The sequence below is a fragment of the Eschrichtius robustus genome, chromosome 4 (genome assembly GCF_028021215.1).
Source record: "Eschrichtius robustus isolate mEscRob2 chromosome 4, mEscRob2.pri, whole genome shotgun sequence".
Classification (NCBI taxonomy): domain Eukaryota; kingdom Metazoa; phylum Chordata; class Mammalia; order Artiodactyla; family Eschrichtiidae; genus Eschrichtius; species Eschrichtius robustus.
Window position 1 is genome coordinate 15935602 of NC_090827.1, and position 26868 is coordinate 15962469.

Sequence of the window (26868 nt, forward strand, 5' to 3'; positions counted from 1 at the left end):
GAACACAAATAAACAAATGGGACCTAATGAAACTTAAAAGCTTTTGCACAGCAAAGGAAACCATAAACAAGACCAAAAGACAACCATCAGAATGGGAGAAAATATTTGCAAATGAAGCAACTGACAAAGGATTAATCTCCAAGATTTACAAGCAGCTCATGCAGCTCAATAACAAAAAAACCAACAACCCAATCCAAAAATGGGCAGAAGACCTAAATAGACATTTCTCCAAAGAAGATATACAGATGGCCTACAGACACATGAAAGAATGCTCAACATCATTAATCATTAGAGAAATGCAAATCAAAACTACAATGAGATATCATCTCACACCGGTCAGAATGGCCATCATCAAAAAATCTAGAAACAATAAATGCTGGAGAGGGTGTGGAGGAAAGGGAACACTCTTGCACTGTTGGTGGGAATGTAAATTGATACAGCCACTATGGAGAACAGTATGGAGGTTCCTGAAAAAACTACAAATAGAACTACCATACGACCCAGCAATCCCAATACTGGGCATATACCCTGAGAAAACCATAGGTCAAAAAGAGTCATGTACCAAAATGTTCATTGCAGCTCTATTTACAATAGCCAGGACATGGAAGCAACCTAAATGTCCATCGACAGATGAATGGATAAAGAAGATGTGGCACATATATACAATGGAATATTACTCAGCCATAAAAAGAAATGAAATGGAGGTATTTGTAATGAGGTGGATGGAGTTAGAGTCTGTCATACAGAGTGAAGTAAGTCAGAAAGAGAAAAACAAATACAGTATGCTAACACATATATACGGAATCTAAGGAAAAAAAAAAAAAAAAGGCCATGAAGAACCTAGTGGCAAGACGGGAATAAAGACACAGACCTACTAGAGAATGGACTTGAGGATATGGGGAGGGGGTGGGGTGAGATGTGACAGGGTAAGAGAGTGTCATGGACATATATACACTACCAAATGTAAAATAGATAACTAGTGGGAAGCAGCCGCATAGCACAGGGAGATCAGCTCGGTGCTTTGTGACCACCTAGAGGGGTGGGATGGGGAGGGTGGGAGGGAGGGAGATGCAAGAGGGAAGAGAAATGGGAACATATTGTATATGTATAACTGATTCACTTTGTTATAAAGCAGAAGCTAACACACCATTGTAAGGCAATTATACTTCAATAAAGATGTTTAAAAAAAAAAAAAACATAGACTGTTACAAGAGATAAGAAAGGACACTACATAATGATCAAGGATCAATCCAAGAAGAAGATATAACAATTATAAATATTTATGGACCCAACATATGAGCACCTCAATACAAGAGGCAAATGCTAACAGCCACAAAAAGGGAAATCAACAGTAACACAATAATAGTGGGGACTTGAACACCTCACTTACACTAATGGACAGATCATCCACACAGAAAATAAACAAGGAAACACAAGCTTTAAATGACACATTATACAAGATGGATTCAATTGATATTTATAGGACATTCCATCCAAATGCAGCAGAATACTTTTTCTTCTCAAGCGCACACAGAACATTCTCCTAGATAGATCACATCTTGGGTCACAAATCAAGCCTTGGAAAATTTAACAAAATTGAAATAATAAATTCCTACTTTATTGCCGGGAGAACATGAAAATGGCAACATGGTGGAGTAGAGTGGTAGAAGCATACAGATTTAAAATGGCAGAGAGGGAGGATACTGGCAAGATGGCGGAAGAGTAAGACGCGGAGATCACCTTCCTTCCCACAGATACAGTAGAAATATATCTACACGTGGATCTGCTCCTACAGAACACCCACAGAACACTGGCAGAAGACGTCAGACCTCCCAAAAGGCAAGAAAATCCCCACGTACTTGGGTAGGGCAAAAGAAAAAAGAAATAACAGAAACAAAAGAATAGGGACGGGACCTGCACCAGTGGGAGGGAGCCGTGAAGGAGGAAAGGTTTCCACACACTAGGAAGCCCCTTCGCAGGCGGAGACTGCAGGTGGCAGAGTGGGGAAGCTTCGGAGCCATGGAGGAGAGCACAGCCACAGGGGTGCGGAGGGCAAAGCGGAGAGATTCCCGCACGGAGGAGCGGCGCCGAGCAGCACTCACCAGCCCGAGAGGCTTGTCTGCTCACCCGCCGGGGCGGGTGGGGGCTGGGAGCTGAGGCTCGGGCTTCGGTGCTAGCCGGGAGGGACTCCGCGAAAAAGTCTGCAGCTGCCGAAGAGGCAAGAGACTTTTTCTTGCCTCTTTGTTTCGCGGCGCGCAAGGAGAGGGGATTCAGAGCGCCGCCTAAACGAACTCCAGAGAGGGGCGCGAGCCGCGGCTATCAGTGCGGACCCCAGAGGCGGGCGCGAGCTGCGGTTATCAGCGCGGACCCCAGAGACAGGCAGGAGACGCTAAGGCTGCTGCTGCCGCCACCAAGAAGCCTGTGTACAAGCACAGGTCACTCTCCACACCGCCCCTCCCGGGAGCCTGTGCAGCTCGCCACTGCCAGGGTCCCGTGATCCGGGGACAACTTCCCCGGGAGAACGCACGGCGCACCTCGGGCTGCTGCAACGTCACGCCGGCCTCTGCCGCCGCAGGCTCATCCCGCATCCGTGCCCCTCCCTCCCCCCGTCCTGAGTGAACCAGAGCCCCCAAAGCAGCTGCTCCTTTAACCCCGTTCTGTCTGGGCAGGGAACAGACACCCTCAGGCAACCTACATGCAGAGGCGGGTCCAAATCCAAAGCTGAACCCTGGGAGCTGTACGAACAAAGAAGAGAAAGGGAAATCTCTCCCAGCAGCCTCAGAAGCAGCGGATTAAAGCTCCACAAACAACCTGATGTGCCTGCATCTGTTGAATACCTGAATAGACAACGAATCATCCCAAATTCAAGAGGTGGACTCTGGGAGCAGGATATATTAATTTTTCCCCTTTTCCTTTTTTTGTGACTGTATATGTGTATGCTTCTGGGTGAGATTTTGTTTGTATAGCTTTGCTTTCAGCATTAGCCCTAGGGTTAGGTCCGTCCGTGTTTTTTTTTGTTTTTGTTTTTTTTACTTAAAAAAAAATTTTTTTCCTAATGTTTTCTTAATAATTTTTTCCTTATTTTCTATTTTTAGAAAATAAAAAAAATTTTTAGTAAGTTTTTTCATATTTTTTATTTTAAAAAATTAAAACAATTTTTCTTAATAAATTTTCTTAATAATTTTTTTCTTATTTTTTACTATAAAAATTAATAAATCTATTTTTAAAAATTAAAAAAAATTTTTTTTTCTGAATACATTTATTCTTAATAATTTTTTTCTTATTTTTTATTATAATAGCTTTTATTTTATTTTATCCTCTTTCTTTCTTTCTATTTTTTTCACCATTTTATTCTGAGCCGAGTGGATGAAAGGCTCTTGGTGCTCCAGCCAGGCATCAGGGCTGTGCCTCTGAGGTGGGAGAACCAACTTAATGATACTGGTCCACAAGAGACCTCCCAGCTCCACGTAATACCAAACGGTGAAAATCTCTCAGAGATCTCCATCTCAACATCTATTCCCAGCTTCACTCAACGACCAGCAAGCTACAGTGCTGGACACCTATGCCAAACAACTAGCAAGACAGGAACACAGCCCCATCCATTAGCAGAGAGGCTGCCTAAAATCATAATAAGGCCACAGACACCCCAAAACACACCACCAGACGTGGACGTGCCCACCAGAAAGACAAGATCCAACCTCATCCACCAGAACACAGGCACTAGTCCCCTCCACCAGGAAGCCTACACAACCCACAGAACCAACCTTAGCCACTGGGAACAGATACCAAAAACAACGGGAATTACGAACCTGCAGCCTGTGAAAAGGAGACCCCAAACACAGTAAAATAAGCAAAATGAGAAGACAAAAAACCACACAGCAGGTGAAGGAGCAGGGTCAAAACACACCAGACCTAACAAATGAAGAGGAAATAGGTAGTCTACCTGAAAAAGAATTCAGAATAATGATAGTAAAGATGATCCAAAATCTTGGAAATAGAATAGACAAAATGCAAGAAACACTTAACAAGGATGTAGAAGAACTAAAGAGGAACCAAGCAACGATGAAAAATACAATAAATGAAATTAAAAATACTCTAGACGGGATCAATAGCAGAATGACTGAGGCAGAAGAACGGATAAGTGACCTGGAAGATAAAATAGTGGAAATAACTACTGCCGAGCAGAACAAAGAAAAAAGAATGAAAAGAACTGAGGACAGTCTCAGAGACCTCTGGGACAACATTAAATGCACCAACATTCGAATTTTAGGGGTCCCAGAAGAAGAAGAGAAAAAGAAAGGGACTGAGAAAATATTTGAAGAGATTATAGTTGAAAACTTCCCTAATATGGGAAAGGAAGTAGTTAATCAAGTCCTGGAAGCACAGAGAGTCCATTCCAGGATAAATCCAAAGAGAAACACGCCAAGACACATATTAATCAAACTATCAAAAATTAAATATAAAGAAGACATATTAAAAGCAGCAAGGGAAAAACAACAAATAACACACAAGGGAATCCCCATAAGGTTAACAGCTGATCTTTCAGCAGAAACTCTGCAAGCCAGAAGGGAGGGGCAGGATATACTTAAAGTCATGAAGGAGAAAAACCTACAACCAAGGTTACTCTACCCAGCAAGGATCTCATTCAGATGTGATGGAGAAATTAAAACCTTTACAGACAAGCAAAAGCTAAGAGAGTTCAGCACCACCAAACCAGCTTTACAACAAATGCTAAAGGAACTTCTCTAGGCAAGAAACACAAGAGAAGGAAAACACCTACAATAACAAACACAAAATATTTAAGAAAATGGGAATAGGAATATACATATCGATAATTACCTTAAATGTAAATGGATTAAATGCTCCCACCAAAAGACACAGGCTGGCTGAATGGATACAAAAGCAAGACCCATATATATGCTGTCTACAAGAGACCCACTTCAGACCTAGAGACACATACAGACTGAAAGTGAGGGGATGGAAAAAGATATTCCATGCAAATGGAAATCAAAAGAAAGCTGGAGTAGCAATTCTCGTATCAGACAAAATAGACTTTAAAATAAAGACTATTACAAGAGACAAAGAAGGACACTATATAATGATCAGGGGATTGATCCAAGAGGAAAGTATAACAATTGTAAATATTTATGCACCCAACATAGGAGCACCTCAATACATAAGGCAAATACTAACAGCCATAAAAGGGGAAATCGACAGTAACACAATCATAGTAGGGGACTTTAACACCCCACTTTCACCAATGGACAGATCATCCAAAATGAAAATAAAAAAGGAAACACAAGCTGTAAATGATACATTAAACAAGATGGACTTAATTGACATTTATAGGACATTCCACCCAAAAACAACAGAATACACATTTTTCTCAAGTGCTCCTGGAACATTCTCCAGGATAGATCATATCTTGGGTCACAAATCAAGCCTTGGTAAATTTAAGAAAATTGAAATCGTATCAAGTATCTTTTCCGACCACAATGCTATGAGACTAGATATCAATTACAGGAAAAGATCTGTAAAAAATACAAACACATGGAGGCTACACAATACACTACTTAATAACGAAGTGATCACTGAAGAAATCAAAGGGGAAATCAAAAAATACCTAGAAACAAATGACAATGGAGATACGACGACCCAAAACCTATGGGACACTGCAAAAGCAGTGCTAAGAGGGAAGTTTATAGCAATACAAGCCTACCTCAAGAAACAGGAAACATCTCGAATAAACAACCTAACCTTGCACCTAGAGCAATTAGAGAAAGAAGAACAAAAATAACCCCAAAGCTAGCAGAAGGAAAGAAATCATAAAGATCAGATCAGAAATAAATGAAAAAGAAATGAAGGAAACAATAGCAAAAATCAATGAAACTAAAAGCTGGTTCTTCGAGAAGATAAACAAAAATGATAAACCATTAGCCAGACTCATCAAGAGGAAAAGGGAGAAGACTCAAATTAATAGAATTAGAAATGAAAAAGGAGAAGTAACCACTGACACTGCAGAAATACAAACGATCATGAGAGATTACTACAAGCAACTCTATGCCAATAAAATGGACAACCTGGAAGAAATGGACAGATTCTTAGAAATGCACAACCTACTGAGACTGAGCCAGGAAGAAATAGAAAATATGAACAGACCAGTCACAAGCACTGAAATTGAAACTGTGATTAAAAATCTTCCAACAAACAAAAGCCCAGGACCAGATGGCTTCACAGGCGAATTCTATCAAACATTTAGAGAAAAACTAACACCTATCCTTCTCAAACTCTTCCAAAATATTGCAGAGGGAGGAACACTCCCCAACTCATTCTACGAGGCCACTATCACCCTGATACCAAAACCAGACAAAGATGTCACAAAGAAAGAAAACTACAGGCCAATATCACTGATGAACATAGATGCAAAAATCCTCAACAAAATACTAGCAAACAGAATCCAACAGCACATTAAAAGGATCATACACCATGATCAAGTGGGGTTTATCCCAGGAATGCAAGGATTCTTCAATATACGCAAATCAATCAATGTGATACACCATATTAACAAATTGAAGGAGAAAAACCATATGATCATCTCAATAGATGCAGAGAAAGCTTTCGACAAAATTCAACACCCATTTATGATAAAAGCCCTGCAGAAAGTAGGCATAGAGGGAACTTTCCTCAACATAATAAAAGCCATATATGACAAACCCACAGCCAACATTGTCCTCAATGGTGAAAAACTGAAACCATTTCCACTAAGATCAGGAACAAGACAAGGTTGCCCACTCTCACCACTATTGTTCAACATAGTTTTGGAAGTGTTAGCCACAGCAATCAGAGAAGAAAAAGAAATAAAAGGACTCCAAATCGGAAAAGAAGAAGTAAAGCTGTCACTGTTTGCAGATGACATGATACTATACATAGAGAATCCTAAAACTGCCACCAGAAAACTACTAGAGCTAATCAATGAATTTGGTAAAGTATCAGGATACAAAATTAATGCACAGAAATCTCTTGCATTTCTATACACTAATGACGAAAAATCTGAAAGTGAAATTAAGAGAACACTCCCGTTTACCACTGCAACAAAAAGAATAAAATATCTAGGAATAAACCTACCTAAGGAGACAAAAGACCTGTATGCAGAAAATTATAGGACACTGATGAAAAAAATTAAAGATGATACAAATAGATGGAGAGATATACCATGTTCTCGGATTGGAAGAATCCACATTGTGAAAATGACTCTACTACCCAAAGCAATCTACAGATTCAATGCAATCCCTATCAAACTACCACAGGCATTTTTCACAGAACTAGAACAAAAAATTTCACAATTTGTATGGAGACACAAAAGACTCCAAATAGCCAAAGCAATCTTGAGAAAGAAAAACGGAGCTGGAGGAATCAGGCTCCCTGACTTCAGACTATATTACAAAGCTACAGTAATCAAGACAGTTTGGTACGGGCACAAAAGCAGAAATATAGATCAATGGAACAGGATAGAAAGCCCAGAGATAAACCCACACACATATGGTCACCTTATCTTTGATAAAGGAGGCAAGCATATACAGTGGAGAAAAGACAGTCTCTTCAATAAGTGGTGCTGGGAAAACTGGACAGGTACATGTAAAAGTATGAAATTAGAACACTCCCTGACACCATACACAAAAATAAACTCAAAATGGATTAAAGACCTAAGTGTAAAATCAGACACTATCAAACTCTTAGAGGAAAACATAGGCAGAACACTCTATGACATAAATCACAGCAAGATCCTTTTTGACCCAGCTCCTAGAGAAATGGAAATAAAAATACAAATAAACAAATGGGACCGAATGAAACTTAAAAGCTTTTGCACAGCAAAGGAAACCATAAACAAGACCAAAAGACAACCATCAGAATGGGAGAAAATATTTGCAAATGAAGCAACTGACAAAGGATTAATCTCCAAGATTTACAAGCAGCTCATGCAGCTCAATAACAAAAAAACAAACAACCCAATCCAAAAATGGGCAGAAGACCTAAACAGACATTTCTCCAAAGAAGATATACAGATGGCCAACAGACACATGAAAGAATGCTCAACATCATTAATCATTAGAGAAATGCAAATCAAAACTACAATGAGATATCATCTCACACCGGTCAGAATGGCCATCATCAAAAAATCTAGAAACAATAAATGCTGGAGAGGGTGTGGAGGAAAGGGAACACTCTTGCACTGTTGGTGGGAATGTAAATTGATACAGCCACTATGGAGAACAGTATGGAGGTTCCTTAAAAAACTAAAAATTGAACTACCATACGACCCAGCAATCCCAGTACTGGGCATATACCCTGAGAAAACCATAATTCAAAAAGAGTCATGTACCAAAATGTTCATTGCAGTTCTATTTACAATAGCCAGGACATGGAAGCAACCTAAGTGTCCATCATCAGATGAATGGATAAAGAAGATGTGGCACATATATACAATGGAATATTACTCAGCCATAAAAAGAAATGAAATGGAGGTATTTGTAATGAGGTGGATGGAGTTAGAGTCTGTCATACAGAGTGAAGTAAGTCAGAAAGAGAAAAACAAATACAGTATGCTAACACATATATATGGAATCTAAGGAAAAAAAAAAAAAAAGGCCATGAAGAACCTAGTGGCAAGACGGGAATAAAGACAGAGACCTACTAGAGAATGGACTTGAGGATATGGGGAGGGGGAGGGGTGAGATGTGACAGGGTGAGAGAGTGGCATGGACATATATACACCACCAAATGTAAAATAGATAGCTAGTGGGAAGCAGCCGCATAGCACAGGGAGATCAGCGCGGTGCTTTGTGACCGCCTGGAGGGGTGGGATGGGGAGGGTGGGAGGGAGGGAGATGCGGGAGGGAGGCGATATGGGAACGTGTGTATATGTGTAGCTGATTCACTTTGTTATAAAGCAGAAACTAACACACCATTGTGAAGCAATTATACTTCAATAAAGATGTTTAAAAATAAATAAATAAATAAATAAATAAAATAAAATTGAAATCATATCAAGCATCTTTTCTGACCACAACACTATGAGATTAGAAATCACCTACAAGAAAAAAATAAAAACTGTAAAAAAAACAAACACATGGAGGCTAAACAATACGCTACTAAATAACCAAGAGATGACTGAAAAAAATAAAAGAGGAAATCAAAAAATACCTAGAGACAAATGACAACAAAAACACGACAACCCAAAACCTGTTGGATGCAGGAAAATCAGTTCTAAGACGGAAGTTTATAGCAATTCAATCTCACCTCAGGAAACAAGAAAAATCTCAAATAAACAATCTAACCTTACACCTAAAAGCAACTAGAAAAAGAAAACCAAAACAACAACAACAACAACAACAAACCACCCAAAGCTAGCAGAAGGAACAAAATCAAAAAGATCAGAGCAGGAATAAATGAAACAGAAATGAAGAAAACAATAGCAAAGATCAATAAAACTAAAAGTTGGTTCTTTGAGAAGATAAATAAAATTGATAAACCTTTAGCCAGATTTATCAAGAAAAAAAAGGGAGATTCAATTCAATGAAATTAGAAATGAAAAAGGAGAAATTACAACTGATACCACAGAAATACAAAGGATCATAAGGGACTACCATAGGCAACTATATGCCAATAAAATGGACAACCTGGAAGAAATGGACAAATTCTTGGAAAGGTACAACTTTCCAAGACTGAACCAGGAAGAATTAGAAAATATAAACAGACCAATCACAAGTAATGAAATTGAAACAGTAATTAAAAATCTTCGAGGAAAAAAAGTCCAGGACCAGATGGCTTCACAGGCAAATTCTACCAAACATTTAGAGAAGAGCTAACACCTATCCTTCTCAAACTCTTCCAAAACTTTCAGAGGGAGGAGCACTCCCAAATTCATTCTATGAGGCCACCATCAACCTGATACCAAAACCAAAGATATCACAAAAAAAGAAAATTACAGACCAGTATCACTGATAAACATAGAGGCAAAAATCCTCAACAAAATACTAGCAAACAGAATCCAGCAGCACATTAAAAGGATAATACACCAGGATCAAGTGGGATTTACCCCAGGGATGCAAGGATTCTTCAGTATACGCAAATCAATCAATGTGATACACCATATTAACAAACTAAAGGATAAAAACCATATGATCATCTCAATAGATGCAGAAAAAGCTTTTGATAACATTCAACACCCATTTATGATAAAAACTCTCCAGAAAGTGGGCATACAGGGAACCTACCTCAACCTAATAAAGGTCATATATGACAAACCCATAGCAAACATCATTCTCAATAGTGAAAAACTGAAAGCATTTCCTCTAAGATCAGATCGAATCTCACCAGTATTATTCAACATAGTTTTGAAAGTTCTAGCCACAGCAATCAGAAAAGAAAAAGAAATAAAAGGAATACAAATTGGAAAAGAAGAAATAAAACTGTTACTGTTTGCAGATGACATGATACTATACATAGAGAATCCTAAAGATGCCACCAGAAAACTACTAGAGCTAATCAATGAATTTGGTAAAGTTGCCAGATACAAAATGAATGTACAGATATCTCTTGCAATCATATACACTAACAACCAAAGATCAGAAAGAGAAATTAAGGTAACAATCCCATTTGCCATCGCAACAAAAAGAATAAAATACCCAGGAATAAACCTACCTAATGAGGCAAAAGAGCTGTACTCAGAAAACTATAAAACACTGATGAAAAAATGAGATGATACAAACAGATGGAGAGATATACCATGTTCTTGGATCGGAAGAATCAATATTGTGAAAATGACTATACTACCCAAAGCAATCTAGAGATTCAATGCAATCCCTAACAAATTACCAATGGCAGTTTTCACAGATTTAGAACAAAAAATTTTACAATTTGTATGGAAACACAAAAGACCCTGAATAGCCAAAGCAATCTTGAGAAAGAAAAACAGAGCTGGAGGAATCAGGCTCCCCAACTTCAGACGATACCACAGTATGGTACTGGCACAAAAAACAGAAATACAAATCAATGGTACAAGATAGAAAGCCCAGAGATAAACCCACACACATATGGGCACCTAATCTATGACAAAGGAGGCAAGAATATACAATGGAGAAAAGACAGTCTCTTCAATAAGTGGTGCTGGGAAAACTGGACCGCTACATGTAAAAGAATGAAATTAGACCACTCCCTAACACCATACACAAAAATAAACTCAAAATGGATTAAAGACCTAAATGTAAGACTGGACACTAGAAAACTCTTAAAGGAAGACACTGGAAAACACTCTTTGACATAAATCACAGCAAGATCTTTTTTGACCTACCTCCTAGAGTAATAGAAATAAAACCAAAAATAAACAAGTGGGACCTAATTAAATTTAAAAACTATTGCACAGCAAAGAAAACCATAAACAAGATGAAAAGACAATCCTCAGAATGGGAGAAAATACTTGTTAAGTGAAGCAACTGACAGAGGATTCATCTCCAAAATATACAAATAGCTCATGCAGCTCAATATCAAAAAAAATAAACAACCCACTCAAAAAATGGACATAAGTCCTAAACAGACATTTCTCCAAGAAGACAAACAGATTGCCAAGAGGCACATGAAAAACTGCTCAACATCACTAATTATTAGAGAAATGCAAATCAAAACTACAATGAGGTATCACCTCACAGCAGTCAGAATGGCCATCATCAAAAAATCTACAAACAATAAATGCTGAAAAGGCTGTGGAGAAAAGGGAAACCTCATACACTGTTGGTGGGAATGTAAATTGATACAGCCACTATGGAGAACAGTATGGATGTTCATCAAAAAACTAAAAACAGAACTACCATATGACCCAGCAATCACACTACTGGTCATTTACCCTGAGAAAACCATAATTCAAAAAGAGTCATGTACCACAATGTTCACTGCAGCACTATTTACAATAGCCAGGACATGGAAACTACCTAAATGTCCACTGACAGATGAATGGATAAAGAAGATGTGGTACATATATGCAATGGAATATTACTCAGCCATAAAAAGGAATGAAATTGGGTCATTTGTAGAGATGTGGATGGACCTAGAGTCTGTCATACAGAGTGAAGTAAGTCAGAAAGAGAAAAACAAATATCGTATATTAACGCAGTGGAATGTAGAAAAATGGTACAGATGAACCTATTTGCAGGGCAGGAACAGACACACAGACATAGTGAACGGACATGTGGACACAGGGTGGGAAGGGGAGTGTGGGACAAATTGGGAGATTAGGATTGACATGTATACACTTCCATGTGTAAAATAGCTAGCTAGTTCGAATCTGCTGTATAGCACAGGGAGCTCAGCTCAGTGCTCTGTGATGACCTAGATGGGTGGGATGGGGGGGGAGTGGGAGGGAGCTCCAAGAGGGTGGGGATATATATACACATATAGCTGATTCACTTCATTGTAGAGCAGAAACTAACAACATTGTAAAGCAGCTATACTCCAATAAAAAGATAAATAAATTAGATACACTAAAAAAAAAAGAGAGAAGTATGGAGCTGTGATTAACAAAAACTTTTATGCATCAAATTATTATTTTAGGGTAAAAAAGAATCCATGGAGGAAGTGGCGTAGAAATACAAGTTATGATAGAAAAAGGAACACTGTAAATATCTCCTATTAAAGAAGAACTTGTTCTCATATTTTGCCAATGGATGATTTTGGGTAAAAAATCATTATGGTGTTTGGTGTGTGCATTCCATTGGATCATCTTAAGTCATCTAACCATTGTATTTAAAGATGCCAAATATTTATAATATACCCAGATATAATCTTTTCCTACTATTTAATTTTATGATGAATATTTCAGATATCAACTTAAAAATGTTGGGGAGCTATATAGATATATATTATCTATCCGTCTACTTTTATTCAAGTCTTTTAGAAATATGCTAAAAAAAAATTTGAACATCACTACATTAGGTAGGGCATGGAAGGATGGTGATTCTGTCATCAAGAAAGGAACTGTACCAGGGGAGAATGAGAGAGGCTGACAAACAAGAAGACCAAAGAACAGGATAACAGGAGTGGGAGCTGGGGACCAGTGAACAGAACCCTCTGCCTACTTCTCCTGGGTACTTCTACAGTTATGTATATTGCTTCTCATTTACGTAAGGCCAATGAGATCTTATCAAAAGATGAACTTGAACTTCAGTTTCAAGTTCGAAGGGCTAGAGTTAAGACCCAGCTATCCCATCCACTAATTGTTTGACTTCAGGCAAGTCACTTAACATCATTAATCTTATTTTTCTATCTCGACATATTAATATCTGTCCTGACTCCTTCATAAAGGTCCTGTGAGATATAAAAAACATAATATATATGAAACTTACTGCTATACAACTTTAAGCTGGTGTTAACATTCTTCTTCTACAGAGTAAATAATTTACTTCAGTTAAAATTAAGTTATAACTTAACTTTTAGTGTCTTTACTAGTTTAAATGACTTTCACAAATTAAGATTTCAGCTTAGTAAACAGGAAACAACAATAATACCTAATGCAAAATATTTTAAAATATTTTTAACGGTCACATTTTTTTACCTAACAGCATTCCACTGAACTCTGTCCTAAAGACACCTTCTATTTGCACATATCCAGATTCACCTACATTAAATCTAACTTAATACTCTCTGGTATGTTATTTTCTTAGGCAACGTGGTACATGGCAAGGATGCTGAGCAACGCGATACAGATCTTCACGTTGTGAGACCTTGTTAACATTCAGTCAAGGAAAGACAAATGAAAACAAGGTCCTCTTAACCTAGCTGAAAAGTGTTAGCAAAGAGGAAAAAGATTCAGCTCCGCCTTGCTGAATCTTGCATTCAGATCTGCACTCACTAGTCACTTCCTCCACCTCTTAGGCTTTTTCAGGCCCTAGGTCATCAATGAATTACTCAATATTGTTGTGATCTTCCTTAATCACAGCAGATGACGTACGTGTTTAAAAGATACAAATTCCTCTCAAAGCTCTTCTTTTCTTCTCTCACATCACCCACAAACATGTACATCTCCTCCAGCCCCAAAACAAGCCACCAACAAAACTACCCACAACAAGCCCACCCCTTCTCATTTATGCTTCCGCATTCTCCTTCCCTTCGTGGCTGAACTGCTTGAAAGAGCAGAATATTCAGTCTCCAGCTATTCCCCTGCCCATTCACACTGCTGTCTGGATTCACACTCACCACTCAAACTTCACTTTCAGAGGCGACCAGAGACCTCCCCAACGGCCCAGTCCAAGAGCATTTTCTCTCCCTCTGCTGTATTCTTGCCACCTATCTGTTCTTTCTCAAACCTCTTTCACTGGTCCCTTCATTTCATCCACCATTTTCACATAGTCCTCCCCAGGGATCTCTCTTTGATTTTTCTCTCCTTTTAATTTTATAGTAGTGGTTCTCAACTTTGTTGAGAATTCCCCGGAATCACATGGGGAGCTGTGAAGACCTGCCCATGCCTGGGCCCACCTGCAGAAGGTCTGATTTAATTGGGCTGACGAAGGGCCCAGGCATCAGTGTTTCTAAAGCTCCTCAGGTGATGCTAAAGTACAGCCAGGTTTTCAAACAACCAGCCTCTATGCACTGGCTGAGCGATTCCCTCTCATGGCTTCTAACCCAAAACCATTAACTTCAGTCCCAAGTTTTGTTAAACTACATTCACATTTCCAATTACTTGCTAGATAATTCCATCTGAATGCTCAACAAATATGAAAAGCCTAAGGCACTAAACTGAATTGATCTCAGGATCTCCTCACACTGGGCTCTCCCTATAACCCTGGTCTTCTTAATTAAGTCATTATCCTCCCATTTCTAAACTCAGAGCTTATAGTAATCCTCACAGCTCTCTTCAGAATCATTCCACTAAGTTATAGGTTCTACTGGAACTTAGCAGAACCCTACAGAGCAGCGGTCCCCAAGCTTTTGGCACCAGGGACTGGTTTCGTGGAAGACAGTTTTTCCACGGACGGTGGGGAGGGGAAGGTTTCGGGATGATTCAAGCACATTATATTTATTGTGCACTTTATTTCTATTATTATTACACTGTAATATATAATGAAATAATTAGACAACTCAACATAATGCAGAATCAGTGGGAGCCCTGAGCTTGTTTTCACTTGCCACCCAGTGACAGGGTTTTGATATGAGTCTGCAAGCAATTGATTTATTATGGTCTCTGTGCAGTCTAACCTCTCTGCTAACGACAATCTGTATTTGTAGACGCTCCCCAGCAGAGTCAGTGTTTTCCTTTTATGAGCAGCGCTTGCACTCTCTTCAAACCACTTATCATATTGTACTGTAATAATTTATGTAGAGTTTGCGGACTCCTACCATAAAAGCTCTTGAGAGCATGATTTTACATATATGTGTATTATGTTTAAAATATGTATTTATAATATATACCTTGTATATGTATATATGATACAGACAATATGATACATTTTGAACAATATATTTTGTATGCACAGAATCAAGCATAATGCCCTAGCAGAGATGTTCAAAAATGTACTGTTTATCTAATGCATATTTGTTGAACATCTACAACGTGGTCTCACTATTTCTGGTACCTGGGATGCATAAATAAACGAAACAAAGACTGTTCTCAAAGTGATTCTCAAGAGAAAAAAACCAATGTATAAACAAATAAACAAATAAACATACTGGATAATTTCAGTGGTCCTAAGGTCTAGAAAAAAATAAATCAGCATTATAGAGTGCTTTAGATCAGGAGTCAGAAAACTTTTTCTGTAAAGGACTATATATTTAATATTTTAGGCTTTGGGGGCCACATGGTCTCTGAACAAAAACCACAGACAATATGTAAATGAATGAGCATGGTTGTATTCCAATAAATATTTGCTTACAAAATAGGAGGTGGGCCATATTTGGTCTGTAGACTGTGGTTTGCTGACCCCTGCTTTAGATAACAGGCATGGCTTCTCTGAAGAGGTGACTACACACTAGGACATGAATACCTAGAAAGAGCCAATCCTCAGCCAGAATGTTCCAGGTACAGGGAAGAGCACTTGCAAAAGCTGTTGTTTGAGAAGCAGAAGTAAAGCCTTCATGATGAAGTGTGGTGAAAGAAAGGATGGATGAATATATAAACAGAGGCATGAATGAGTGAACTTTATCCATATGGAAAATAAAAACTATTACCCTAAGCAATAAATAAGCATTCCCTGAGTTGAGATATGTTGCCACATTCAAAGAGAAGAAACAAAGACATGCTTGCACAGGAAAATAAAAGTCAGTAGGATCTACTCAAAATTAGTTTACTCTACGAATATCTATGCACCAAGCACTACTGCAGGTGCCAGAAATTAGGCAAAATGTTTAATAATTATGACGTCTAAAGGTTTAGACAATTACAATGCTGGATTCCATTAATTCTTAGCTATATATATATATTTTGATTTCTAGAAGCTGAAATATTCAGATGACTTCTATGTACTAAGAAGTACTATTTGGGGCTTCCCTGGTGGCGCAGTGGTTGAGAATCTGCCTGCCAATGCAGGGGACACGGGTTCGAGCCCTGGTCTGGGAGGATCCCACATGCCGCGGAGCAACTAAGCCCGTGAGCCACAACTACGGAGCCTGCGTGTCTGGAGCCTGTGCTCCACAACGGGAGAGGCCGCGACAGTGAGAGGCCTGCGCACCACGATGAAGAGTGGCCCCCGCTTGCCACAGCTGGAGAAAGCCCTTGCACAGAAATGAAGACCCAACACAGCCAAAAATAAATAAATAAATAAATTTATTTTTTTAAAAAAGTACTATTTTTTCTTAGTACTATTTATCACAAAACTAAGAGCAGTACTATGATAGACAAAAAAAAAAAAAAAAAAAAAAAGTGACCTGTGAACCTATAGTACATACCAATTAATTTCATTTTAGAAAAATATTTTGGAAAAATTCTTGAATATCAAATATGTTTAAAAATCACTGAGATATTCTTCATTAACGGACCTGAAGTTGAGTTTAATTTCTCTTTTACACTGTAAAATTCTAATTATTTTAAGAAGTGTGTGTAAATAGTAACAACTCAAATAAATGTGAGTACTCCACTTTTGGAAAGTCGATGAGATGATATAACACTTTTAAAATAAAGAACTTTTCCCAAAAGATATCTTTGGATATTATATGATTTAATTTATGAAAACTGATCAAATAAGGCTACACACAATTTGTGTCATTTTAATGAACTAAATTTCAAAAACATACAGTCAATAAAACATTTTTTGTTGCAGGGAAAAACATGGGCTTTGGAGTTGGCTAGACTTGGCTCTGTATTCTGGCTCCCCCACTTGCTGAGTCTGCAGCCTTGTAGGCTCTAAGTTCCTAGAATCACAATCCTCACCTGTGCAAAGGGAGAGACCATCCCTCCCAGGGTTGTAGGAGGATTTAATGAAATATGGAAGGTAAAGCACTTAGAATTAGGAGACAGTCAAAAAATTTAATTTAATCGCCTCTTCCCTAAGTTTATCCCAAACAGAACTACATCTGCATGAAATGTATTTTAAATGTTGATGATTCAGTGTTCCTCAGTCTTTATTAAGAAGTATATACCTCTATATTCATAATACCAATCAGGGGGAAAAAAGAAAACTGGGAGAAATCTTTCAATTTTCCACTACATAGGACTATTGGTGTGGGTTTATGAGACTTCATTCATAAAACTCTCCTGGTGAGGAAAGTTTCTCCTTATTTACAAGCTCAATCCCTCCTAGTGTTATGTACCAGAAGAGATGTCATATTTCTAGCCATCCTATAAGAGGACTGCTTCCCAGCTCTTATATTGTAAGGACAGTAAGAGGATAAACTGTTTAGAAATCCCTCCAACAGTTAGGTCTTTCAGTCCTAGTGCCGCCTTCAACCTGGCACAGACTTCTGAAATCCCCAATACGATTTTTTTTTAATTTTTATTGGAGTATAGTTGATTTACAATGTTGTGCCCAATATGATTTTATTAATGAAGATGAGTGAGTCCCAATTTCATTATAAGTTTTAGGACTAGAGTATACTGACCCCATATTGTGTGTTCCCAGAAAAGGTGTGTAAAACTGCCATCCCACCCTGCGTGTGGTGTGATTTAAGGATCAACTTTTTTTATGGCTCTTACATGCATGGTTTTACAGTTTTACTGTTACTGATATTTTATAAAATTCAGAACTATTGGCTATATAAGGGCTGTCAGGGGAAGAGAAGTTTTGCAGAAAAACATGGAGATCATTTTTCAATGGCTCAGGCTTGCATAATCTCTTCTGAGCAGCTCCTTGAGCATTCAACAACATTCATGTTTCAAAAGTTCTATTATCTTTTCCCTGAATACTTTATTTTTCGTTTTAAATTTAATTTTTGATTTATAACATCAGCAAACACAGAGAAAAGTGGATTAACATTCCAGATGGGGTAAATAATCCCCACATTTAATCTTGACTTCCTACACTCACTTTCTCACCTTTATTCACTTTTCTCCTCTCTTTCTGATTAAACATCATAAAACTAGGCTACCTAAAATAGATTCCAAAACTTCCAATGTTAAGAGTATATAAAGTGGGGGACCCATTTACACAAGACCATTATTTTCCAAAAATTACTTATATCCAGTAATTTATTTCATGGCTTACTACTAAAATTGTTTAAAACCTAACTCTGTTCATGTTTTACTATTAAAAAATAAAAGACAAGGGCTTCCCTGGTGGCGCAGTGGTTGAGAATCCACCTGCCAATGCAGGGGACACGGGTTCGAGCCCTGGTCTGGGAAGATCCCACATGCCGCGGAGCAACCAGGCCCGTGAGCCACAACTACTGAGCCTGCGCGTCTGGAGCCTGTGCTCCGCAACAAGAGAGGCCGCGACGGTGAGAGGCCCGCGCACCGCGATGAGGAGTGGCCCCCGCTTGCCACAACTAGAGAAAGCCCTCGCACAGAAACGAAGACCCAACACAGCCACAAATAAATTATAAAAAATAATAATAATAAAATAAAATAAAAGACAAATATTTGGGGCAGCATGATGTAATAAAAATAAATCCACAACCACATCCACTTCCTTGTTGCCTCATCCCTTCCAACCCCCTGGGCAAAAGGAACATATCACAGGATGATTCATGTATTAGGGGCTTTCTAGAAATGTCTGGCACTAGTATTAGCAAGCACAACTATTTCCAAATATATTAAATGTCTGCCCAGTTGTTCCTTTGTTTTAAGTGTCACAGTAAGAAAAAAGAATTTATAATCTGAAATTCATTCTTCTTTTCTGGCCAACTGTTTATAAAAGAACAATACTGACAATATATTTGGAACCACAAAAATACAGACATTATAAAAACAATGATAATGTTTTACTTTTAGATGACAAAAGTATATAGCTTAATATTATCAAACATTAGGAATGTAAACCATATTTGCTAGAGTGCATATACTTTAAATTCTAAACCAAACAAAAAGCTTTATCTGAAAAGTGGTTAGGATACATTTTGACTACCTTCAAGAAGGCTAATGTGTTGGTTTCATAAGTCTCTTCTCCACACTGCCAGAGTCAACACAGGGTAGAGGCTTTACTCACATTATGAAATAATTTGGCTACAACTACTTCTCTCTAAACCCCTGCCAAGTATGAACCGCAAATACCAATAAAACAAAAGAAGCAAAATCAATTTTTTTCCATTAATCAGAAAGCTCCAAAGTTAAGACACAGGGAGACATATAAGCAGAAACTGTAACAAATTATAACTCCAATGGTGATTTACACATGTTTACAATACCTTTGATATAATCCTATAGGCTAAATTTTGTGATTTCTTTCAGTGTGATCTTTCACATCAATTAAGCTGAATTCTTTTTGAGAGTTGTAATTACTTCTTAAGAATTTGTTTCTTTCTGTAGTTCAGGGTAAATGACAAACCTGCATTTTACTGATGAGGACATGTAAATTTATTTAAAAAAAAAAAAAAAGGAAAGACAGACCACTTAAATTCTTTGCAGAGATCCTTTAGAGATAGTCATACTTCCCTCAGGAAATTGCTAACAAGGAGAGGTGCTCAGACCCCCAAGTAGCTATTGTCACCCTTTGCCCTTTTGATACATGAACTTGTTAACCATGGGATTGGCTAAGGAATCTAATCATATATGTCAATAATAAAGAGCAAAGCACCCTGTAGTTTTCTATTCTACTCCCCTGTGAAAGACAGATGTGTTGCATCTAATTATTAACTGATTGGTATCTGGAGAAACATTAACATAATTGGCACATTTGTTCTAATTAACAAAGGGAAATTGCCACATGCCACCCAATATGAAAAGTGAGTCCAGCAAGCATTAGCTAGAAAAACCCACGTCAATCAGAAAGGTTACTCTGCTAAACTCAAACTGGAGTGCCTCAAGTCCCAACACTGAGGTTGAAAATGACACAACAGAGTTGAGAAGCACGTGTACACCTAAGAGAATGGAGATTCAGCCTAGAATTGTTGTATGCAGGTACATCTATCAAATAAATGTGAAAAGCAATTATGGGGCAATTATCAAATGCACACTCAGCCAAGCCAAGATTCTAGAAGAAGCACTAGCTAGAAGCTGGGAGTTGGCCAAGTTTTAGTGGATGGTTTAGAAGTCACAAGTTTGAAGCTTTTCCTGTATTCGTTTGTTTTAACCTTGCCCTTTAGACCGGTGTTTCTCAAACTGTTGAATTTTAGAATCACCTGCGGAGCTATTAAAAACCTATTAAAAATAGTGATAACCCAGGCTGCATAAAATACCTATTAAATCAGTATCTTTAGCGTGGGCTATAAGCATCAGTATTTTCTAATGATTCCCAGGTGATCCCAATGTGCATCCTAGTTTGAACACCGTATTGCAGACTGGTTCTGATAATTTTGCTGAAATGCAGACTCTGATTAAGTGCCCTGGATGGGGCTTGAGATTCTGCCTTTCTAAGAAGCTCCCAGGTCAAGTCAGTACAGATAATGTACGCATCGCACCTTGAATAGTAAAGCCTTCACAATGCCAGACGATACCTCTAGCTAATAAGCCTTCTGTAGACTTTCACCAGGTAGGATTTAGCTCCATTGCTTCAGAGTTCGAAATCACAGAATTATTTTCTGCTGGTGTCTCACACTGACAACAGGTGTCTCATATGACCAACCAAGAAAGTCTTCATTATAGAATGCAAATGAATGTTATTCACCCATTAAAGTTGTGGGTAAAAAGTATCTTAAAAGACAAGAATCAAAACGCCGTTAAAAAAAAAAAAAAGTGTACAAAGAAACTCTCCCCGACCCCAGGTCCACTGTGGAGACACTGTTCTAGATGTTGCCTCTTGTCAAGAATAGAAGGCTACTTTGTTTATGCAGCTATTTGCTTCTCAGATTGGCAACAGCAGTAAGACACTCATTCACTTCGGCGTTGACCACTGTCCAATATACTTTGTGCCTTTCAGTAGCTTTGTGAAAGTACTTGTATTTTTATACTGTAAAAAGAATTGGACTTCAAGCAAGTTGAAATTACATCTTTAGACAACTGTACCCCAGCCCCCCAAAATAGCCAAAGGATTAAAAAAAAAAAAAAAAAAAAAGCAAGTAGAAATGAAACCATGTCCCACAGACTTAACAGAAGCTGATAACGAATAGAAATTCTTGAGCTTATCTTACAGAACCGCAGATACGGCAACAGCTTGTCCAAACCCCTTTGCTTGTAAACTCCTTCACTGATTAAGCCCGTTTTAGTATTTCTTTCTTTTTTCGCCTCTTTAATCACATACCTCCCCAGCTTCCACTCGGTCCAGCTGTTCCACAGGAACCTGAAGTCAGCTCCGGCCCAGTGCGAGCGGCTAAGGCTGCTTGGGACCCCTGACCCTAAAGCTGGGCCTGAGGCCCGTTTTTTAGGCGATGAGTGGCCTGTTAACTTCAGAAGCCTGGAAACGTACCCTCCGCTCACGCTGGGCGCCGCCACTGCGAACAGGCAGCAGCGGCGCACGGAGATGCGCCTGCGCAGTACACCCACTTCCTCGCCTTTTCCCACCTCCAATCAGCTTTCCCCAGCCTAAGACCGCCTCGGTTATCCCATAAGTATCCCAACCCCCCTGACCTCGGGGAGGCGGAACTAAGACTTGTTCTCCATCTTGTTAGTTGGCTGCCTTGGGAGCAAACTCTTCTCAGCTGCGAACCTCAGCGTCTCAGGGATTGGTTCACTGCGAGTCTGGCATAGGGACGTGGTTAGTAACCTAACAGAAACTGGAGTGACATTTTGCTCAGTTGTTGCAACCTCTGCAAAGGGAAGGAATTTGCTAAGAAAGGGATGTTGTTTTCCTGCTGGGGAAACACCTCCTTAATTGCACATATGTCCCGGCTCATTGCTTTTGAGAGTTGAATGCGTGCAGACCACGCTGTAGAGGTGAACTTGTATTGAAATCTGAAAACATAACATTTCTAAAGCCTTAAATTCAACTATGAGGAGATGAAAGCACGTTGATAAGTGAATTAATAGTGACAACCACCAAAAGAGCCCAAAGTAGAATGACTCTATCTGATAATATCTTACAAGGGAGCAAAATGGCACTGAAATGTCCTTAAAATGCTAAATTTTCCAGGGCAAAAGCACTATAAATTGATTAGTCCTGAGATAGTTCCTAACCAGTCTTTACTATAAACTTGCCTTTCAGGTTAAGTAACTCTCAGCATTTCCTCATATTTAGCAATTAAGGGTGTTGGGACTCTTGCTGAGTCTGACCACCTTTAAAAAACACTGGCTTTTTGCTCTTTTTGCTATGACTGTCATTTTTCATCCACAATCAGTTTACAATAAATAGTGCCTCTAGGCATATGAAGAATCATTAAAAGAAATTTCAAAGCAAAGAACTTACCCAAGAAAAAAACTTTTTTTTCATGAAATGAAGGCTGTGGAAATAAAAGACCCTCCTGCCCTGCGATTATGTACTCGGGCTAGGTCACTGCCTGTTGCTGAAGCATCACTGAGAGAGAATGCATTTGAAAACAGTTTAAGTGTACTGACCACTGATTTTAGGGCATCTAAGAAAAGCTCACTCTACTGGGTTTGCTGACCGTTAGCATGGAAGATTCCACTTTCTTCTGAAGGACCAAATATTTTCCAGATTTTATTCATTTAATAAAATCAGATTTAAAATCCAAGTTCAGAACTTTCTGTTCCCACAGGAATTAAAATATATCCTTTATTTCTCCACCTTTCTCTCTTCTACTTCTACCCTAAGACCATCAACTATCTTCTCTTACTTGAAGTAAGGCAAGATCTCCTAAATGGTGTCTCTGTTTCCATTTTTACACTTCTAAAATCTATACTCCCTAGAGCAGCAAGAATCATTTTTGAAATAAATATATATCAGGTCATGACAATTCCTTACTTAAAATCTCCAATGACTCTGCATATATTCAGAAACAATTCCAAATCCCTTACCATTACCACATGTTAGTCCCCAAGCTCATCCTAACCCTTTGACTGAAGGGCTTCCTGCCCTCCTGATGGCTCACTGTGTCTCAGAGACACTGGCCTCCTTTTTAAACCATAACCACATCCTGAGGTATTCTGCTCCCCTACCTGGAGCCTCCTGACCCAGATCTTTTCAAGTCTGGCTCTTTCCTGTCATTCAGATCTCAGCTCAAATGTTATTTCTTCAGATAGATTCTCCTTGAACTTTAAAGTGACTCCTGGTCCCCAACAACCGTCAACCTCTCAGATATGACCTTGTCTTAACTTCCTTTAACTTGCAATTATCTGACAATATCTTGCTCTTTTATTTCTATTCTTGTTTATGGTTTTGTTACCCTTTAGGGACTTTGACTTGACAAGTATCTCCTTTAACTAGAAGAGTATCCAGCACATGGTGAGTGGACAATTAATATTCCTTGAATAAATGAATTAGTGATTAAAAATAAAAACGGGATTTTGTACTGTAGGCTGAAAGGAACCACTGCGTATATGCAGAAGTCAAGCCACAAATCTATTATAAATCAGAGGTTTATTATTTATTCCTGTGTTTAATTTTATTATAATTTTTAACTTGGTTCACAAAGTTATCTGTGCTGTGGTGCTCTCTGTGCATAACTATTAGAGACATATTATTTACACTGGCAGAAAAACATATCAAGTGACCAAAATAAAGAGATGACGTTGGCAAATATTGACTGGACCAATGCAAAGCTTGCAAGCTGACTACCAGTCAGGGAACCTGATACTTGTGGCAGACCTATTTGTAAGGCTGATACTCATCTCATAAGCAAAACCCCTTCTTGTTGCTACACACATGCTAGGAGAAAATTCCAGCAGATATCACTGGGCACTGAAAGCAATGTCTCCCTCCAAATTAGTATTCAAACTCTTCTTTTCTCTCTAAACCTTTTTTGTCTGCAAGGAATATAAAGCACAGCTTGGGAGAAAATGCACCTGCATGGAAATGCGTCGACACGAAGTTCCAACTATGAGGGAAGGGCAGCAAAACATGCACTCCTCTCATGAAACAAAATGTTCATTGGCCATATTAATAATCAATTAGATGGAGAGCTACCTGATGCTGTACATTTGGTGAGGCCTCCAGCTGCCAGCAGCTTTTTCCCCTGATAAAGCTGATGCTGCTTTTAAAAAATCTCTTTCCTGTTTAGCAAGACTAAACTCAGCAAAATAATCTATTCTTTTGCACTTCACCCCATATTTTCCCACTTGCTAATTAGAGATGCAAATGTGGATAAGTAAGATGACGGTTTTTAAGCACAACTGGGTCAATATGTTGAACATTGTGCCCTGTTCCTCCAATTAGACTCCTATGAGAAATAGTTCGATTATAATTAGAGGAGCAATTATCCCCTTGTTTAAGGTGAAACAAATCACAGGTTTGTTTTAGTGAAAAATTCAGCTTTGCTCCTTCTGCCATGCCAACAAATCTTGTATCCACTGATGTTCTGATACCAGTACTCTCCAAAAGAGATAATCTGATGAAATAAAGCATCTCTGAGTACATTTCTGGCTCACCATATGACAGCAACATTTTCCAGGCAGAAACTAAAATGAGCAAAGAGGGATTCATTTCATAGAGTGCTGCTGTTATGCCACTGGAGCAACCCAGCACCCGTGCATGGGCATATTAATTTTCTGGCTTCTTTGGGGAGATGGCGGGTTTCTGCCAAAAGGCAGGCAAATGCCTCCCCAGACATGGGAGAAAAGCATTATATTTTTGGCTTGATCCTAGCAAAAGAGGTATTAAAAATACTGAGCAATACCATTTTAGAGTATTTCTGGGATTTGTTATTCTTTCTTTCACCTAGTCTACTTTTAATTTGAGTATAATTATTATTAACCTGTCCTACAGTCCTTGAACTAAAGTAACTCTCAATGGCCTTTTATTCCCATCTAGTGGGTCAGAAGCCCTAGACTGATAGATTCCCTTACTCCACCCTCACTGAATTCTCTCAGTATGCGTCTTCAGAGGTGACAAACATCCTTTCTCTGAGAAGTTCCATTTCCTGAGGTGCAGCCTCTGTGTCACATCCAACAGGAACTCTTTATTTCATTTAGTTAAATATACTTAGAGAATCTACTATGCAACCTACAGTCTGCTGGTGTTAGAGAGAAACATGAACAAAAATCCCGTTTTGTTCCTTATTTCATCCCAGTCTAATCAGGTAGGACAGTAGTAAACAGATACATTTCAACACAGATAATAGTTGGAGCTGTAAAAAATCAGGGTACCTAGGGGCTGATGTTCAGGCAGTTATACTGGTTCATTCATACCAGATGTCAGATACTGAATAGTTCTGCATCTGCTACTTAATAACTGACATATTTTTTTTCTTAACCAATGAGTACTGAGAGGAGTTCTTAGTCAAAACTGCTACCACCTGGAGAGAGAGCATATAAGGAATCCTGGGTTGGCCTCTTCCTCCTATGACACTTTCTTTGTCCCTCTCTTTCCTTTGGCTTGGAAAAAGGAGAACTACCAACAGTAGCCCCAGCCCAAATTTCCTCTTTGGGAGAAAATATGAAGTCTGGTCCGTCCAATGTCTTGGGTCCATTATGACTAAACGGACAACTTGAAAAACCAGAGTAAGGACAGCAGCACATCAGGACTTGCTGTAGATATTCACGTTAACAAGTCATCTGTAAAGTAAATATGTTACATAAATAAGGGAATGTCCTTGTTTTAAAGCTCAAACGTTATCTTCATTTGTAGCATTTATGGACTCTGACCAAAGTAAATGGCTAGAAGACACAGGAGGGCATCTCTGTGATTCTTCGTAGGGCAGAAGCTTCATCTCTGCACACCCCACAGCGCCCAACACAGCCGCACTGTACTCAGTAACTGCTCCGAACTCAAGAGGTCGAACTGAGTCTTCTGTGAATCAACAGGTGATACACTAATAGCACTGATAATGCTATTGAGTGCTTCCACATGGTCTAAGTGATTTGCATATATCTCATTTAACCTTCGGCTACATTCTGGAGAGACACCATCCATTATCACCTCCGTTTTGTAATTTAATTGAGGAAACTTAGATACCGAGAGCTGAAATACCTTGCCTAAAGTCCAAGACTTAAAAATGGGGACACTTGAGTTTAAACCTAGAGTTCTGTAGAGGAAATTAGTTTAACGTTCTGTAGCAGAAATTAAAGCCAAAATAGGGGAGAAAATTAAATGTTATTTATTACCTCAGATATGCCTGTGCCATTATGTGCACCAAAGGTGATGCTTCTGTAACTTAAGATTAGTAGAGCTCTTTGGAAACCTACTGACTTTTATGGGAAGGAAATTATTGTCTCCTGATATTCTGCAAAGAATGAACTTGACTACTTAT

At 38.7% G+C, this 26868-nt stretch overlaps 1 protein-coding gene across 2 annotated transcripts in view; it reads right to left on the reverse strand.

Moving 5' to 3' along the window:
• Positions 1-26868, reverse strand: part of UNC5C (unc-5 netrin receptor C) — a 410747-nt gene that overhangs the window by 99318 nt on the left and 284561 nt on the right. The gene's annotated exons all lie outside the window — the stretch shown is intronic.